We start from the raw sequence: 13,138 nt of genomic DNA, 5'->3' as shown, positions 1-13,138 counted from the left end.
TCCACCACTTTCCTACGGAGATAAGTTGCAGTAAACTTAGTGCACTGCACTGTATTCCTCAACAGGGGTTCACCATGTTAAGAAACAAAGTGCAGGGTAGAGCAGTTCTTTAGACAGTATGCCAGTCTTTATAATTGTGCGCCACCATGCCTAACAGTTACAGCCTTTTAGATGGAGCTTTTAGCTTTCTTTTATCTGTCTTATTGCCATAATATTCAGATTTTTAGACAAATAAAACTAACTGAAAACCTCTTCAATTTATGGGCTTTAAACAACTATTCAAATAGATATTGCAATAAACATACTTATAACATTATATGCAAACAAAATACTTGGATTTGGTCAGCCAAAAAGAAAATAATCATGATATGATACTGTTTTTACAATCCTTATAATGAAAATTTATAACACAATATTGGCTATAATTCATGTGATACAGTAATTGCTTTGTCTATTGTTGATATTGGTTTTATGTAAAATGAGAAGAGGTGCTACCAAAACAAGTAGGGTAGAATATCACTATTATTCATTACCAATATAGCACTAGCATAATCTGTAGGATTTACAGAAATGTACACACATCAGTCTGTACACACACACTAGGGTCTAATCGTATAGCACCAGTTAGCCGAAGCATGCTTGGCAGGGATCAAAGCCAATTCTGCAAGGAAGGTCCCACTGAACCATATATCCACAAACTAGAGAGATATTCTTACTGTATCAACATCTACCATTTGGCTTACCTTTGATATTACCATTTTCGATGTTAACTAGGCATTCATGAAATAAACCTGCTTCACATTGTACCTTTTCCTCCTAATGAATAAAAGACACTCTCTGTTTATGAACTATAGAAATGACTGGGAATTTGTCACTGGTCGGCCTATGTTTTAGGGATTAGTAATGTCCTATATCTTAAATTAAGTACCTTTTCAGCACTAAGATGTATTTTATATAGAAAACCACAAATCAAGGTCAAACTATATAGAAGAATGACAGAACACATAGCATCTTACTTGATCTTTGCAGTTTTTTTGAACTCTAAAGCTCCACAATATCCACAAACATGGGGTTTTATGGAATAAGTACAAGTTTACTTTCCCTTGTCTCCTATGTTATCCCAGGCTTCTATACCATACCTGCGTCAGGGGACTTGCAGTACAGTTGCTGTGTTCAGACTTTATTTAATGAACTCATAGCTAGTAGTGGTTGACCTTGAGGTCAGCACCATCATGTTAGAATCCCTGCAAGTAGAAACAACCAAAGCAATTTCACAACAAAGGCCTAATGGTGTGAAACTGTGTGGAGGAGGAATAGCAATAACCTGTCGAGTTGCTACCTTTGGATTGTGGGTGATGAAAGCTCTGTTATCCATTGATTTCTGCATCAACCTTTATCTCACCACTTGATTCCCTTCACGCAGTGGTGATGGGAGTGGAAACCAAGCAGATCATACAGAATTTAGTAGAGGAGGGTTCTACTTATTTATATCTCAAACTACTATAAGAAAAGATTATACAGTAAGCAATTTATATAGAATATAGTAGAATAATTGCTGAATAGAAATGAGAATTAATAAAATGAAATTTCTCAAGCTGTATTGTAGTGAGAGGTGACAATTTTCAATTTCACCATTAGTTTTTGTTTTTTTTTCAAAATATGCTTAATTAATGTCATGGGGCCTGTGGATAATGGGACTGTCACAGGGCCTACAAATGATGCTGTGAACCCACTTGTGACTACGCTGATGGGGAACCCCAGGTCGCTACATGCAGAGTAGTCTCCCATGGTAACGGATGCCGTAAACAGGCATAGTAAAGAGTCAGCAGACAGAATATAAGGTAAGGTATAGCATAGGTCAAGGCAGACTTACAATTGGTAGAGCCAAAGGTCAGGGCAAGCGGCAGGGGTTCATTACGGGTAACAAGCAAGCATTCAGGGCAGGCGGCAGGCAAGGATAGTCAAAGGTACGGGAAGATTTAAACACAGGAATTTCAAACAAATGATCATCAGGGTTTTTTCTAGCAAGGTTTCCCTTACAAGCTAGGAGGAATACAATTGCTCAGTCAATGATCGACAGGGGGAGGTTCCTTTTATACCCAAGGAAAGCTGTGTAGTAGGCTGTTCCTTTAAGACCTAGGGTAACTTGAACTCCTGGGCCCCAATGCAAAATCCATAACAGGGCGGCCTCCTACCATATATCATTTATAATACTGTTGTCTTGTTATGCAGCTGAGTGGCTTTTGGGCCCCCTCAGGCTCTAGGGCCTGGGTGCGACTGCTACCTCTGCACATTCTATTTATAAAATTATTATCTACAATTGAGAAGGTATGTAGCTGAGATGCGCTCTAAACATTTATGCTTCTGAACGCATTCTCAAAGCCATGACTACGGGACTAGACTGCATCTCAACTACATACCTTCTCAATTGTAGATCATCATTTTATGAATAGAGGGTCCAGGTTAGATATACAGAGAGCATCTGCCCTCGTGCAAAAGTATTTACCTTTTAGCTCCATAGGAGACTCGCTCTTGGAGAATACTCCGAATAGGTGTATCTTATGACTAAGGAAAATATCCACTCTCCCTTGAACTTGGACCTATAGTCCATAACCCTATAGTCCCTTGATAAATTAGATCGGGAGTATTTAAGTACTATAGGAAACACTTAATTTTTTTTATGCCTGATGAAGACCTAGCTCCTAGGTGGAAACACGTCGCATGCTTGCATTGTTTGTATTTATTCGTTTGGGATTTAAACAATATGGATATACTATATTTTTTCATAATAAATATCTTTTAAACTTTATAATACAGAAGGACTGTGGAGTGTTCCTTACCAAATATAAGGAAAGCTATAAGCCACCCATTCGAACAACAGGAGCACAACAAGGAGTAAACTCGTTTTTTTTAATTCATTGAATAAATTTCCTACAAGGGACTTAAATTAATTCTCCAAGCAATCCATGTACTAAATCAAATCAATCAATCAATCAATCAATCAATCAATCAATCAATCAATCAATCAATCAATCAATCAATCAATCCACTATTCAGTATGTAAAGTCCAAAGCAGGGTCACCCCCTGTGGGACATCATATAATTTGCTTTGGTCATTTTGGCCAGTTAACATATAATGTTTATGTAATAAAATAATATTTACTGGAAAATAAATCCTATTGGGGAAAAAAACTTTGTGGCGCATGGTCGAAGGTCTGTTTCAAACTACAACATCAAAGAAGACTCAAGATAAGTAAAATCATGCTGGCAATAGGGAGTCCTGTATCAGTAGTCATAGAATGACCAAAAGATTGAAGTTAACAAAGGACATCAGTTCATAGTAGAAAAGGAAAGTCCCTAGTAAATGTAAGGACTGAGACTCCAAGGTAAGGCCAGTGTCATGGTCCAAAGCAGTTGGGGACTGAGGTTTAGGCATTGCTACGATAGGAGGACTAGGGTCAGCAATCAAGCCACAATGCTAAGAGACTTGTGACTACAGGTTACAGGTCAGCCAAGCCAACTCCAGGTAAGGGCAGGTGGGGATGGCAAAGCACAGGCTGGTGTGACAAAATGTTGACAGACAAAGAAGTAGCAAACTCCTGTCTTCTTGCTAGAGCCTTTCTTTGAGCAGAGTAACCAGTGAACAAGCCTTTTGGGGTGAACCACAGGATAGAAGACAAATCCAAGTATTAAGAATTAATTGTTTAGATAAGACTTGTAATTCAATGGATTTTTTTCTGTACTAAGACCCCTTCAAACCTCATTGATATTGTAATACTTATTACATTATATAACGTTTTACATTGCTATTTACACAGCTACTCTGGCTTTTCACAAATTAACGTGCAAGCGTACCATAAGTTTTATATGGTGTATTTGGACTTTAGATTTAAACGATAGTTGTTTAGATTGAGTTCGGTTTTTACAATAATTTGTTACATGAACCTGATCTTCCTACTCGCGCAACCAATTAGTGTGGAAATCTTTTATTTTCTTATATTTCTATTTAAGCTTGAGATCCCATGTAAATGAGTCTGGCAATTCTTAGTTATAAACTTGTCTGTTTTTTTACATGTTCTGTAAATCAACTTTTTAAAACAACAATAATCTGAACATAGGAAAGCAGGACATGCAACCTTCATTATTCCCCTGGACCTATCAATCCCTAAGGCTATGATGGCAGGATTACCCAATTTACTGTATCGTAAACTGTATAGCGGTAATCAGGCCTTGGCTCCTCAGTATTTGGCTATGTTAGAGGATAGTGGGGTAGAGAAACAGTCCAAGGGGAAAAGACTCACTGAAATGAAAGTACTTGCTCAATGATGTTATGTTAGCAAAATAAATGTGGTGATCTTTACACCCATTTAATTCAAACCACTTGTGCCAAATAAAGTCTTGTTTGTTTGTGTTGTGGGTGTAGAATTATTTTTATGCATGTTATAAAGTTTAGAAGTGTAATATATGGAGGTCAAATTGCTTGACTACCAATTATAGCTACCTGTAGTAATAGGAGTATTGAAAAAACAGATTGGAGGAGATTTTCAGGAAACACCAGATATTCCCAGTAAGATCATCACCTTCCTATTAATTGACAAAGCAGCTTTTCTGAAATCTGATTAATGGTAAAGATCCAGACTGAGAAGACAATTCCATCCTAGACTGGAGGCAACAACTTTATGACTGCCTTGTGTCAAAGATATTGAAATTTATTCTGTATTCCAAAAGTTATATAGTTTAAACAGAATGATAGATTTTAAGATAAAAAACCCTGGTAAAGAATACAATTTGTTTACAGCCTGGAATATCGACTCTCTTTGGGGAAACCAGGAAGCTAGAGAGGAGACGTCATGCAATAACAACTGGGAAAACATGCACACAACTCTCCTCCAAAAGGATTTTAAAATCTACTTCCAGGTCATTTTGAAAAAAAAAAACAACAAGTTTTTGATTGTAGTTGGGAATAAAAACAGCACTATTAATGATCATGTACTAATAATATTCTGAAGGATCTCTTCACAAGGAACCTTAAAAATCAAACAAGAGAAAATGGATTCAGTGGAATTATCATTTGATTATTCTCTTAAACCGATTTCCTAAACAGCATTATCCTGTGAAATCCAATTAAACTAGTCCAAAGGGGGTGGGGGACCAGAGTGATAGAGCTTGTGCCAATGCAGAGATGTTGTTTCTTCCTCTGCATGTGTGGATGTTTGTACCACTAATAAGCCATAATAACAGGCCATGAAGGCACTGCATGACATGTGACTAAGACATTCAGTAGATGAAGGGCCTTTGCTTGTTTATTTTATTGTTAGTTTAAATGATTAGCATATTTTTTTTTTTTTGCCTAAATAGTGCATCATAGGCTATTATTAAAGAAAAAATGTAGAGGCTCTTGTGTATGCTTTGTGTATACCTGTCTTAGTTGATGTGTCATTTATGGGCTGTCTGCCATCTTGGTTGCTTCTTACTTTTCGGTATGGTTCCCCTAATGCAGCCTATATTTCACTTGATGCTTCTGGCTCTGCAGAGGCAGAAGAGTTTAATCTCACTGCACTTGCTCTGCTGTCCTATCTAAGTGCACCCAGTGATAGATCAGTGACATAGAACTTCTGTCCTCACACTGCAGTCTTGGCATATTCCTATGTAGTGCAACTTCAGACTGTTTCCTCTGCATTCTGTTTGTTTTAGATTTCTCCATATTAGTATTTAAACAGTAGACAGTGAGGAACTGCAGCTCATAGACATACACTGGACTCTCTGCACACAGCACTTACGGATATTACAGAGAGTAACATTGTATTATTATGTAAACACAGCTTAAACCCTTAAAGGTTATGTACACCTTTGCACAGTTTTTTTCTTCTTATTGCATTGTATTTATTTATTTTTGCAAAGTAAAACACATTTCTGATTGGTCTACCGTTTATCTTCTGTACCTGCAGTGTAGTTCAGTCATTGGCCATATCTGCTGTATTCAGTTCTCTCTGTGATCGGTCAGTCTGCTCCCTGACGGCAAACTCAGCAGCTACTCCTTTGTAGGCTCATGAACGATATATTGTGATATCTGCGCATTTGCCAGGTCCCACTCACTGGTGTGTGCTGTGCAGATGAGAGCAGTTACCCTTCAGTCAGCACCCACTTTCTCCTCTTCACTGAGGACTACAGTGCATGCCCAGAAATCTCTGCCAACCACAGATAGCTGGGCATGCACAGTGCCACATATCCCCTGTGTTAGCAGAGAGCTTCAGTGTAGGAGGAAGATCGTGAACAGAAGTTCAGAGGGGGTGGGGGGAGGATGGTAAATACATAGACACGCTGTGTATCTGTGCAGGCGTAGTTATGCACAACAGCCCCAGAAACTGCAGAAGGGAGGGGAGAGAGCTGAGGGGAGAGAGTGATTGTGCATGATAAATCCACACAGCCAGAGTAGAGAACATATGGCCAATGCTGGGGAATGCCCCTACAGAAGAAGTTTGAATGGAGAAAAGGTTGCAAACTGCTTATGACAGCTGATGAAGCCATAAAATAGGAAAACTCAATGCATAAAACAGATAAATGCAACTTTTTTTTTATCTGCATGGACTTAGTAACATGCACGTTTTTTGATTTTTCATGCACAACAGTTTACATAGCCTTTAAGGGTGCAGCCTAGTTTAGACCTTAAGGGCTCGTCCACAGGCTCCGGAATTGGCGCCTTTTTTCCCGGCTGGAATTTCGGCCGGAAAAAAACGCAGCAGAATACAGTAGCAGCATAGTGGATGAGATTTAACAAATCTCATCCACATGCTGCGTAACATTTCCGAGCCGAAATTGACCTGAGGTGTGTATTTTTCGGACCGCAGCATATCAATTCCTGCTACGGAAAGTGTGCAGAATTGCTGCGTTTTTCAGAGGAGATGTCTCCATTTCCTAACATTAGGAAAAACGCAGCAATTTACGCACCATTTTCTGCTGCAAAAACCGCAGGAAATGGTGCATTTTTGCTGCAGCGGAAAGCATTTGACTTTTAATGGAATTGCTAAAGAAATTTTCTGCAGCAATTCTGTTGTGTGGACAAGCCCTAAGGAGGAACCGATTATTTTTTTTCGTTTTTTTTATCTTTGCATTCTGCAAGCCATAACTTTTTTATTTTTCTGTTGATGTAGCCATATGAGGGCTTGTTTTTTTTCAAAATGAGTTGTATTTTTTAATAGCACCAATTTGGGGTATCTACAATGTTTTAAAAAGCTTTTTTAAATTATTTTTTGGGAGAAAGGAATAAAACGGCAATTTCACCATGTTACATTTTTTTTCTGCGTGTCATTACAATTACAGCATTATCAAATCGGAATTTTTTCTTTCTGATTACTATTTATTCCTGTTTTTAGGAGACAGTATGAACGAAAAACAGCTTTTCTAACATTTTATTTAGTTTTGTTTTTCACTGAATACATTGTGCAGGAAAATTACATGATCATTTTATAGCATGGGTTGTTACAGATCTAGCGTTACAAATCAGAAGTGTGTTTTTTTTAATTCTTTCTATTTTTTTTATAATAAAACAAGGGAAAAAAGTTTTTTGTGTATTTTTTGACTAAGAATTTGTTTTTATTTCTCGAAACACTTTATTTGACCTTTATTTTACGTTTTTTTTTAAATATAAATTGCAGGGTATTATGCAGGTCAGTACTGGCATAATTATACTGCCTTAAAGGGGTTTTCCACTCTTTGACAACTGATGACCTATCCGCCGGAGATCGGTGCATGTCCAACAACCGGACCCCGCACCGATTCGCTACTCCGGCTGCCTCCGTGCACCGGATGTTTGGAACGGTATGCAGTAGTTGGAGCCGGAAGCAGATGGCTCCGACCACTGCATAGCGGCCATTCGGCAGAACTGCAGCTCTGCTCTTTATCACTTGAATAGGAGCAGAGCTGCAGTACTGCAGCTCGGCCACTATTCTTTGACAGGAGCCATCTGCTTCCAGCGATATCGTCCCGTGCCCGGGTTTCGGACTCGCACCGATCATATACTGATGACCTATCTGTTGGATAGCTCATCAGTTGTCAGAATGTGGAAAACCCCTTTAAGCAGGGTCTATAAGACTCTTGTACATGGCAGACATGGGGCTATTGTTAGGCTCCCAGCTGGTATGGCAACCCATCGGCTCTCCTGCGATCACCAGGGACGCTGATGGGCTTACAGAGTGAGCCAACTCCCTCTGTAAAATCACTTAGATGACCGGTCCGCATTGACCACAGCATCTGAGGGGTTAAACAGCCGGGATCCCTATCCCGACCATTGCAGCAGGGTCCCAGCTGTATATTGCACTCTTCCTGAGCCTGCATCATCCCTTATTGAAATTAATGTATTGTACACGTATTTAACAGTTCGTAAAACCATGGGCGTGGTGTATCTGTCATTTATATACTTCATTGGAAAAAAACGAAAGTATGTTTTACGTCAGGTTTTAGTTTTTTTACTGAAAAAATAGCGCAGACTGCTGCTGTAGAACTGGTCTGGGGTCTGAATGTAGGTGGCCTGGGGTCTTTATATAGAGCCTTTATGGTCTCCTTTGTTTTGGGCCTGTTAACTGATTTTATGGGGTTTGATCTAATGTCAGTTTAGGTGGTCTGGGGGTCTGAATTTTTAAGACCTTTTTGTTGTATAATATTTTGAACCTCGGATCTGGTGTGGTGCCTGATTTGATGTGGCCTTCTGAATGCGTGAGTGTTGTGCATATTGTGTTGGCTTGCTCGAGGTAGTAATAATTTAGAGGACGCACCCTATGTTCTTCCTGCAAAGGCTATTCTATCTACCATTGCCCACTGGGCATCATTCAGGCATTCTTTTGAAAGAGGAAGTCCGACAGACCAACAGCAAGCCCGTCATACAGCTTGCAAGATCACCAGGCAGCACCAAGCCATATATTTTTAAAGGTAAATGTAGTGATGTTTTCTATGGTCTGATTTGTTGTGTCTGTTTAAAATCAAAATAGCTTTTTGAACACAGGAATTACAATCTTCCACGAAGACGTCACCCCAGCCTAGCCTCAATCTTACCGCTCATAATTTTTTACAATCATTGGAGGCTTTTTTTTTCTTGGGTCTAGTTTGTTCTGGCCATAAAATATACATATTTTTCTTTACATTGTAAATATTTTGTCTTCCACAGGAAAGGACAGTGATGCCCAAACAAGGTTAAGACCAATAGTTGTAATTAATACATTTTTCTGTGCTTGGGAATTAATCATCAAAGATGTTTAGAATTTCAATTACATTTTTATATCTAGGAGTAAACATCTTCTAGAGATATAGAGGTTAGCAACCGTGGGACAGAGTTTGGAATAGACAAAGTAAGTATTTTAATCTATTTTCTTTTTCTTCTTGGAAATTTGTGATTGAAATTATTTTGTTTTTATACTTTTGGTTAGACTGTTGAACAAGAACCGATGGTTTATAAACCAATTGAGGGGAGCACCACAACTAGCCAGATTGAGTGAGAGGTGAGTATATATGAATGAAAAAATAAATTTAAAGGGCTTGTCCAATCCATAACATCTTAAATATAAAATATAATATAAAAGTACTCTTTTTATTTTATTTAAAGGAAGAAACACAACAAAGGATGAGATTTGCATCTTCCACCAGGAAATTAGGTCATCGACGTGGAGCACGTAGTGGATGCAAACGGCTAATTATTAATTTATAATTTTAATAAAAGTAGACTGAATGTTATTTTCCAAAATTATTTCGTTTGTTACCCCACATTACCACTACTTTGCTTAAGGAAAATGTAACACAAGTCAAACTCTATGAGCTAAAGATCGTGCAGGTCGTTCATTGAATGCTCTGCTAGATAGTACTATGCGGCTGAAGAGGTACAGATCCTGTACATCCACTCCTTGCAATGTGTAAAATTTTCTCCCTAAAACAAGGGGCTGAATACAGCAAGACCAACACTAAAGCCACAAACTGTATTAACCCCTTAACCCCTTTCCTCTTTAGCCACTTTTGACCTTCCTGACCGAGCCTCATTTTTCAAATCTGACATGTCACTTTATGTGGTAATAACTCCGGAATGCTTTCACCTATCCAAGCGATTCTGAGATTGTTTTCTCGTGACACATTGGACTTTAAGTTACTGGCAAAATTTGCTCGATATGTTCAGTATTTAATTGTGAAAAACACCAAAATTTAGCGAAAAATTGCAAAAATTAGCATTTTTCTCAATTTAAATGTATCTGCTTGTAAGACAGGCAGTTATACCACACAAAATTGTTGCTAATTAACATCCCCCATATGTCTACTTTAGATTGGCATCGTTTTTTGAACATCCTTTTATTTTTCTATGACGTTACAAGGCTTAGAACTTTAGCAGCAATTTCTCACATTTTCAAGAAAATTTCAAAAGGCCATTTTTACAGGGGCCAGTTCAGTTGTGAAGTGGTTTTGAGGGCCTTATATATTAGAAACCCCCAAAAAGTAACCCCATTTTAAAAACTTCACCCCTCAAAGTATTCAAAACAGCATTTAGAAAATGTCTTAACCCTTTACACATGTCACAGGAATTAAAGCAAAGTAGAGGTGAAATTTACAAATTTCATATTTTTTTGCAGAAATACATTTTTAGTACAATTTTTTTTATAACACAGAAGGTTTTACCAGAGAAATGCAACTCAATATTTGTTGCCCAGTTTCTGCAGTTTTAGGAAATATCCCACATGTGGCCGTAGTGTGCTACTGGACTGAAGCACCGGCCTCAGAAGCAAAGGAACACCTAGTGGATTTTGGGGCCTTATTTTTGTTAGAATAGATTTTAGGCACCATGTCAGGTTTGAAGGGCTCTTGCAGTACCAAAACAGTCAAAATCCCCCAAAACTGACCCCATCTGGGAAACTACACACCTCATGGAAATTATCTAGGGGTACAGTGAGCATTTTGACCGCACAGTTTTTTTACAGAAATTATTGGAAGTAGGCCGTGAAAATTAAAATCAACATTTCTTCAAAGAAAATGTAGGTTTAGCGATTTTTTTTCTCATTTCCACAAGGACTAAAGGAGAAAAAGCACTGTAAAATTTGTAAAGCAATTTCTCCCGAGTAAAACAATACCTCACATGTGGTAATAAACGGTTGTTTGGAGACACGGCAGGGCTGAGAAGGGAAAGAGCGCTATTTGGCTTTTGGAGCTCAAGTTTAGCAGGAATGGTTTGCGGAGGTAATATCGCATTTGCAAAGCCCCTGAGGGGACAAAACAGTGGAAACCCCCCACAAGTGACCCCATTTTGGAAACTACACCCATTGAGGAAATTATCTAGGGGTATAGTGAGCGTTTTGACCCAACAGGTTTTTTGCATAAATTATTGGAAATAGGCCCTGAAAATGACAATCTAAATTTTTTCAAAGAAAATGTAGGTTTAGCTAATTTTTTCTCATTTCCACAAGGACTGAAGGAGAAAAAGCACCGTAAAATTTGTAAACCAATCTCTTCCGAGTAAAACAATACCCCACATGTGGTAATAAACGGTTGTTTGGAGACACGGCAGGGCTGAGAAGGGAAAGAGCGCTATTTGGCTTTTGGAGCTCAAGTTTAGCAGGAATGGTTTGCGGAGGCCATGTCACATTTACGAAGTCCCTGAGGAGACAAAACAGTGGAAACCCCCCACAAGTGACCCCATTTTGGAGACTACACCCATTGAGGAAATTATCTAGGGGTATAGTGAGCGATTTGACCCCACAGGTTTTTTGCAGAAATTATTGGAAGTAGGCCCTGAAAATAAAAATCAACATTTTTTCAAAGAAAATGTAGGTTTAGCTTATTTTTACTCATTTCCACAAGGACTGAAGGAGAAAAAGCACCACAAAATTTGTAAAGCAATTTCTCCCGAGTAAAACAATGCCCCACAGGTAATAAACGGCTGTTTGGAGACACGGCGTGGCTTAGAAGGGAAAGAGCGCTATTTGGCTTTTGGAGATCACATTGAGCAGGAATGGTTTGCGGAGGCCATGTCACATTTGCAAAGCCCCTGAGGGGAAAAAACAATGAAAACGCCCAAAAAGTGACACCATTTGGGAAACTACACCTCTTGAGGAATTCATCTAGGGGCGTAGTGAGCATTTTGAACCCACAGATGTTTCATAGAATTTATTAGAATTGGGCAGTGAAAATAAAAACAATCCTTTTTCTTCAATAAGACTTAGCTTTAGCGCAAATTTTTTCATTTTCGCAACAAATAAAGGAAAAAAAAGAACCCAACATTTGTAAAGCAATTTCTACCGAGTACGGCAATACCCCATATGTGGTCATAAACTGCTGTTTGGGCACACGGCAGGGCTCAGAAGGGAAGGACCGCCATTTGGAGTGCAGATGTTGCTGGATTGGTTTTTGGGCGCCTGTGGGCCCAAAACAGTGGAAACCCCCCAGAAGTGACCCAATTTTGGAAACTACACCCCTCAATGCATTTACCTAGGGGTGTAGTGAGCATTTTAACCCTGCAGGTGTTTTGTAGAAATTAGTGTGAACTCGATGTTGCAGAGTGAAAATGGGATTTTTTCCACAGATATGTGGACAATATGTGGTGCCCGGCTTGTGCCACCATAACAAGACAGCCCTCTAATTATTATGCTGGGTTTCCTGGTTTTAGAAACACCCTACATGTGGCCCTAATCTCTTGCCTGGACAGTCGACCAGGCTCAGGAGTGAAAGCGTACCATGTAAAATTGAGGCCTAATTTGGCGATTAACAAAGTATTGGTTCACAACTGCAGAGGCTCAGATGTGAAATAATAAAAATAAACCCCTGAGAAGTGACCCCATTATGGAAACTGCACCCCTCAAGGCATTTATTAAGGGGTGTAGTGAGCATTTTCACCCCACAGGTCTTTTCCATAAATGAATGCGCTGTGGATGGTGCAAATTAAAAATTTATATTTTTCCCTAGATATGCCATTCAGTGGCAAATATGTCGTGCCCAGCTTATGCCACTGGAGACACACACCCCAAAAATTGCTAAAAGGGTTCTCCCGGGTATGACTGTGCCATATATGTGGAAGGAAACTGCTGTTTGGGCACGCTGTAGGGTTCAGATGGGAGGAAATGCCATTTGGCTTTTGGAGCGTGGATTTTGCTTGGTAGTAGTTTTGTTTGGAGTC

At 39.0% G+C, this 13,138-nt stretch overlaps 1 long non-coding RNA gene across 4 annotated transcripts in view; it reads left to right on the top strand.

Moving 5' to 3' along the window:
• LOC142652885 (uncharacterized) overlaps positions 1 to 13,138 on the top strand; it is a 91,752-nt gene that overhangs the window by 52,828 nt on the left and 25,786 nt on the right. Inside the window, exons 1-5 of one of the 4 annotated variants that reach the window (XR_012847967.1) lie at positions 8,649 to 8,925; positions 9,161 to 9,185; positions 9,279 to 9,341; positions 9,420 to 9,491; positions 9,596 to 9,644. This is a non-coding gene — a long non-coding RNA (uncharacterized LOC142652885). Of the gene's footprint in view, positions 1 to 8,648; positions 8,926 to 9,160; positions 9,186 to 9,278; positions 9,342 to 9,419; positions 9,492 to 9,595; positions 9,709 to 13,138 lie in introns of those variants that run through there. The other 3 variants (XR_012847966.1, XR_012847969.1, XR_012847968.1) reach the window with 3 other exon arrangements.

This window comes from Rhinoderma darwinii, chromosome 5, assembly GCF_050947455.1.
Source record: "Rhinoderma darwinii isolate aRhiDar2 chromosome 5, aRhiDar2.hap1, whole genome shotgun sequence".
Lineage (NCBI taxonomy): Eukaryota > Metazoa > Chordata > Amphibia > Anura > Rhinodermatidae > Rhinoderma > Rhinoderma darwinii.
The sequence above is the reverse complement of the archived record's forward strand: the minus strand, read 5'-3'. Positions and strand labels throughout refer to the sequence as shown.